This window comes from Pristiophorus japonicus, chromosome 2, assembly GCF_044704955.1.
Source record: "Pristiophorus japonicus isolate sPriJap1 chromosome 2, sPriJap1.hap1, whole genome shotgun sequence".
Taxonomy (NCBI): Eukaryota; Metazoa; Chordata; class Chondrichthyes; family Pristiophoridae; genus Pristiophorus; species Pristiophorus japonicus.
Window position 1 is genome coordinate 176,211,999 of NC_091978.1, and position 6,409 is coordinate 176,218,407.

Here is a 6,409-nt window from a genome sequence, read left to right on the forward strand (position 1 = left end):
AATTTAGCCCACTTACTACATTAAAGATGCTGTATCAGTGCAAGTTGTTGTTGCTGTTGTTGTTGTTGAAGCACCATTGAACATTTTTACTCCGTCAAAGGTGCTATATAAATGCAAGTTGCTGTTTTCTTGATGTAATAAGGCCCCAATTTTTATTTATGCATAAGACTCCTTCCTGAATCCGGTTGGCACCTCATCTGCTACCAAAACCAATTTCCCCTCCTTTCGATCCCCTGCACAAAGGTCTCCAGTGCTGCGCCAGAGAACTGAGGTGCCCTTTCTCTCCTCCATTTTAACTGTTCACCCATTCTCTTCCCGCTGAGTGGGGAGAGTTGGAACCTCCTCCTGCACCCCAGTTTTCAGTAAATAGAGGTGAATACAAGTACAACGTCCCGAATCCGGAATTCTAAAAAACGGAATTGTCCGAAAACGACAATGTGCAGATTGCAAGAGTCGTTGTCCGGAATCCGGAAATATTTCCCGAAAACCGGACTTTCAAGCTGTACATACCTTTTTCAAACATGAATCCAAAAAAATATGCAAACTGGCGTGGCCCGGCTTCGAGGTTGTCAGATTTGGGCCATCGGATTTAATGCTCCGAAATCCGGAAATACACGAAAGTCGGCCCAAAGGTTTCCGGATTTGGGATGTCGGCTTTTCTCCTCTGGAATCCAGAAATACCCGCAAGTCGGCCCAAGGGTTTCTGGATTCGGGACGTTGGATTTCTTCTCCAAAATCCGGAAAAACATGAAACTCGGCCCAGGGTTTTCTGGATTCGGGATGTCGGATTTCTTCTCCGAAATCTGGAAAAAACAAAAACCGGAATGGCCTCGGTCCCAATGTTTCCGGTTTCAGGACATTGTACCTGTATATATAAAGCAAAAGAAAGTGTCATTAAAGGACAAACAGACTAAAATAAAATGGAGCAACAAACATGGTCATAATTTATCTCAATGCAGACTATTGCGCTAATGCTTTTTATCTGAGAATGTTAACAAAATGACTTTTCATTGTTTTCTCAAGGAAATATAAAATCATCAAAAAATGATATAGAGCTGTCCATAATATTTGAACATGAAAATGTTCCATCCAATAATGAAGGTATTTAACAAGGAAAATAATGTTTATCAACGATTTGTGAACAATGTCCTAGAAGGTATTCTGAATGTGGTACATATGCACTGTGTTCCGCAGAAATGGCCTGTGCCACATATTCCTCGGTGCCACAAAGAAGCAAGAATTTGTCTAAACATGGAATTCATCTGTTCAATAATGAAGGTATTTTCATTGTATGAGCTCATCCTAGAAAGATATATTCGGATAAACTCATTTGTACTCTGCTTCATAGGGTCCAAAAAATTCAGACTGTGGGATTTTGAGATCCAAATTATAACCCACACTAGTTGCATCATCCAGGAAGGAGACATTTTCCTCGAAACCACCAGGAAGTTGTATCCATACTTAGTATTCAGTTCAAGTGTAAGCAGTTATTGCACAATTGTTTTCTTATAGTAAGGCTACAGACTGGTTTTAAGTCGTATGGACATCAACATCTACCATTTGGGACTTGTGGGTCATGTGCAACATGACATGGCTGAAAAATCTACCCTGTGTGAGCTAAGCAACTTGAGGAGACTGCAGATAGAGACAGCAGATGTACATGTTACCACCAGGAGGCCATGTACTCCCTTCCCAAAGTATTTCTTCCCTCCACCATACTGCCAGGGATGTGACAGATTCATTTCCACATTGAAGATGCATATCTCCACCCCACCAGCTCCCACCCCCACCTCTTCCGCCCTCACAATTTGACAGCCAGGGATCAGATCTAAGTTCGAGATAAATATTAAAAGGCACTTTTTGTTTGTGAGTTAACATAGGGGTACAAATTTAGAAATCACCTCAGCCACTACCAGCGCCTATAAGAATATTAGTATTAAAGTCAGGCAGCGAGGTGAAAGGTTTACGGTGGGGATTTCAGACAAAGCTCTGTCACTAATGGTGGCTCGAAGGGAGGAAGGATGCACAAAAGACCAGAGTCCGAGCAGTAAATAGTGTGGGAGGGAACACCACGATCCTCGGGTCGCCGGCCCTGAACTTCTCTTCCCTCCCCGCGCTAATCATCCTGAGGCCAGCCACCATTTTTTCTTCCCTTCCAACCCCCTGTCACCTGATCATCTTGAGACCGGCCACGATACTCCAGTGGCCGACCACAAACTTCCTCCACCCATCCCAATCCTCCAGAGTCACTGATCTTCCTTATTTCCACCTCCTCCCATTCCTTCGGAGGCCCCAATCTTCCTTGTTTTTCCCCCCGATCCTCTGGAGACTGCAATCTTCCTTGTCCCCCACCTCTCCGTCCCCCAAAGCTAATAAGAACATAAGAAAAGGAACAGGAGTAGGCCATAAAGCCCCTCGAGCCTGCTCCGCCATTCAGTAAGATCAAAGCTGATCTGATCATGGACTCCCGAGACCAGTACTGGCTCCACCTGATTCCTCCTTCCCCTATGCGGCCTAGTGCCGCAGGCCTACCCACCCAGAGCCAGCCAGCCTCTCCACCTGGCGGGCTGCAGGAGGGAAACAGAGGCTTCAGATGCAAATCAGGCACTGCTGTTAAAGTCGGCTGGGCCTGCAAGAAACCTGTTCTCCTGGGTTTCCTGCCCGCATCAAAGCCCCCCCCACTCCCCAACCCACCTAACCCTTGAAAATTCAGCCCATGGTCATGATCACTGACACCAGCTTTTTAATCCAGATTTATTTAACTAACGGAATTTAAATTTCCCAGCTGCCGTAGTGGAACTTGAACTGATTATTCCAGGCCTCTGCATTACTAGTCCCGTAACAGAACCAGCATGCTACTGTAATGAATGGTGCTATGGGATCTTTAATGTCCACCTGAATGTGCAGATGGGGCCTTTGTTTAATGTTTAATCTAAAGTGCATCACCTCTGACAATGCAGCACTCCATTTGCACTGCACTGGAGTGTCATTTTCAGATTATCTGCTCAAATCCTTCTGGATTGGAGGTGTGAATGCTCCCAACTGATTAAGCTGACAAATTGTCAACAAACGAAAATTATATTTTCGAAAAATCAATTTACATATTTTAAAGGGTCTAAAAAAAAAACTACCTTATTTCACAGGTTTTTAAACATAAAAATTATTGAAAAAATATATTTTTCTGTCTTTTAAAAGTCTTGCGTTGATAAAAGCAGGCCTTATGCCTGCTTTTATCCCATGATTAGATTGACAGATTGATTGATCGAACAGATTGATTTGGTCTTCAAACTCCAAGGAAACCCCTTTGACTAACACTAGTGAACTACAAAATGAATAGTTTGGGAAAGAGAAATATTTCAAAGTACGTACTTGTTGCAGATCCCCTTTATGTTTAATGGGGCTGAATTAGCAGCCGCTACGGGCAGGTACGAAGAATCCTCGACAGATCGCACGCATTTGGAAGAAAAGGGCCTCCGCGGGCGGAGAGTTGGGCTATTTGCCCAACTTCTGCCCAGCGAATGTCCATGAAATCCTTACGCCTGATAAAAGCAGGCTTTTAAAAGACAGAAAAATATATTTTTTCAATAATTTTAATATTTAAAAACCTGTGAAATAAGGTAGTTTATTTTTAGATCCTTTAAAATATGTAAATTGATTTTTCAAAAATATAATTTTTGTTTTAAATAATTAATTAAATTCCATTATGTGATGTTTTTAAAACATTTATTTTCAGTGTTTGCATATTTTTAAGTGTATTCCCTACGGAACTCACCACAAGTATGAATGGGAATATCCCTACTTTGATTGGTTGGGCGGGCCCACATGATCCCAGGGTTGCTTGCGAAGCACCTATAACCTGAAAAAAATCTACCTGAAAAGAACTTACCTGATGTTCCAGAGACTTGCGTCCTGGACCTCTACGCAAAGGCCTGTGTAGAGGCCCACGTATCCCAGGGGTGCAGCTGTTTCGCTAGCAGCCCTAGAATCAAGTGGGCCGGCCCATCCAATCCAAATAGGGGTATTCCCATTCATATTTGTGCTGAGTTCCGGATATACGGAATCACCATAAGTACGAATGGGAATACCCCAAAAAATACACAAACACTTAAATTCAAAATGTTTTAAATCACATATTTAAAATAAAACAAAATGGAATTTAATTAATTATTCAAAACAAAAATGTAATTTTTTGAAAAATAAATTTACATATTTTACAGGGTCTAAAAATAAACTTACCGGACTAGAAATCGCCCTTCGCCCTGATTGGGGGCACTAACCCTTTTGTGTTCAGCCCGGAAGTCCTGCTCCCGACACGGAATTGGGCCTAACGCCCCTCAAAGGAAGCGGAGCGCTGTCTCCAGTGCGCCGCTTCATTTCAGGGGCGCTCCCAGTGCGGAGCAGGCCAGCGCTATGCAGATGCACTGCGTAGTACTGACACGCGACAACACATCCCCCCTTCCATTAAAGGGAAGGGCCGCTGGCAATCTTCTGGCACTTTGGTGGCCACCGCTGGGCCACCAGGGACGTGATCAACCCAGCCAGCAGCCCAGCACCCAAAACGGAGTGCCGGGTTGCATGATGGCAGCCTGGTCAAAGCGAGGGTCGCCATTGTCGGAACGAACCAAGAGTCGGCCAACAAATAAAGATGGCGGTCCGGGGCACTAAAGGCCTTCTGTTTAAGGGGCGCCCCGGTGGCGGATGTCCGCCAGCTTCGTGGCCCATGCAGCTGGCATTGACATCCGCCTGCACCAGCCTTGCGACCCACGGGGCAATTTCCCCGCGGGGTTTTAAAGGATTGGCACAGGGCAGTGAGGGGTCGGCGTGCATGCTGATGATGTCATCGCCGGTTGCGCGCCCCCCAAACCTCTGGGGCAATTTCCCAGGAAGCGATAGTGCCCCCCTTCCCCGGGAAAAAATGCCATTGCACCCCATTAACGCCCCTGGGAGGCACTAATGGGGCTATAAAATGGTCAATTTTGCCCCACCTTCTTTCACAAGTTTTTAAATGTTCAAATTATTGAAAAAATTTATTTTTCTGTCCTTTAAAGATCTTACGCTGATAAAAGCAGACCTTACGCCTGCTTTTATCAGGTGTGCGAATTTCACAGGCATTTGCTGGGCAGAAGTTGGGCAAATAGTCTAACTCTCTGCGTGCAAATGCCCATTTCTTTTAAGTTCCGGGCTTAGGTGCATGCGCAGTGTGGCCAAAACCCGGAACTTACAGGACCCCTGTGGGCCACAGATTCAGTGCCATAGATTTTTTCAGGTCAGAAGCCTATGCCCGCGGGAAGCCTCTGACCGCAAATTCTGCACCAATATCTCTCATAAGTAAATTAAGTTTCTGCCGCACTTCTTGCAAAGTTACAGCAAGGACAGCTCTGAGGAAATTCCGGCCCATGATATCAATGTAAATTAAACAGACTTGGACGACCTTCTCAATGTGTGTTGCTGTGGAGGGGATGCAAGAATCCCCGAATGTGCACAAAGCTGAATGAGAGGAAAAGTTTGTTATTACAAATATATTAGTACCAATTTTTTGTTTTATCAAGGAGCTCATATCATCACATCACCAACCGACAGTTCAAAACGACAAAACAGTGACGGGACTTCAGCAAATGAATATGCAAACATTCACCCTGCAGTAAATGAAGCCTCGTTAACACCTCACCATCCTTCAGGTATTTAACCTATTGAACATCTTCCTTAAATTCTTAGATACTATAATTTATAAAATATTGCACAGTACTCATCCAGGCCTACTACTTCATCACTTTACTTAAACAATTTAAGGGCTAATTCCCCGATTAAACACTCCCGTTGAGGAGTGGCACTTATATGGAGCATTGGCTGACAAATCACAGCCCCACAGCACCTGATCAGACCCCGAAGGGAAAAGCTGCCAGCCTTTTGCATTTTGAACTTATTTAATCCAATGTGGCATAAAATAGCAATGTGTTTGGCACCTGTGGTGTTCTGTGTGTTAGATCAAATCTGTTGCAAGGTGCAGACTAGTTCCACAGCTGATACCATCACTGCTGAGAGATACTGAATTGCATCCAGCCGTTAAGACTAAGGTGGAGAAATTCGGTAACACGTTAATTTTTAAAATGTTGAAATGTTAGCGCCAACCGCTAATGATTCTAAACTTCTAAAAATCATGCTTGACAAATCTTCTTGAATTTTTTGAGGATGTAACTAGTAGAGTGGACAAGGGAGAACCAGTGGATGTGGTGTATTTGGACATTCAAAAAGCTTTTGACAAGGTCCCACACAAGAGATTGATGTGCTAAATTAAAGCACATGGTATTGGGGGTAATATATTGACGTGGATAGAGAACTGGTTGGCAGACAGGAAGCAGAGAGTCGGGATCAATGGGTCCTTTTCAGAATGGCAGGCAGTGACTAGTGG

At 44.1% G+C, this 6,409-nt stretch overlaps 1 long non-coding RNA gene across 1 annotated transcript; it reads left to right on the forward strand.

Annotated features, from left to right (window-relative positions):
- The first annotated feature begins 1,067 nt into the window (after positions 1-1,067).
- On the forward strand, positions 1,068-5,588 carry LOC139232828 (uncharacterized). Its single transcript, XR_011588082.1, has 3 exons — positions 1,068-1,101; positions 1,195-1,278; positions 5,550-5,588. It is a non-coding gene; the product is annotated as an uncharacterized lncRNA (long non-coding RNA).
- The last annotated feature ends 821 nt before the right edge of the window (positions 5,589-6,409 follow it).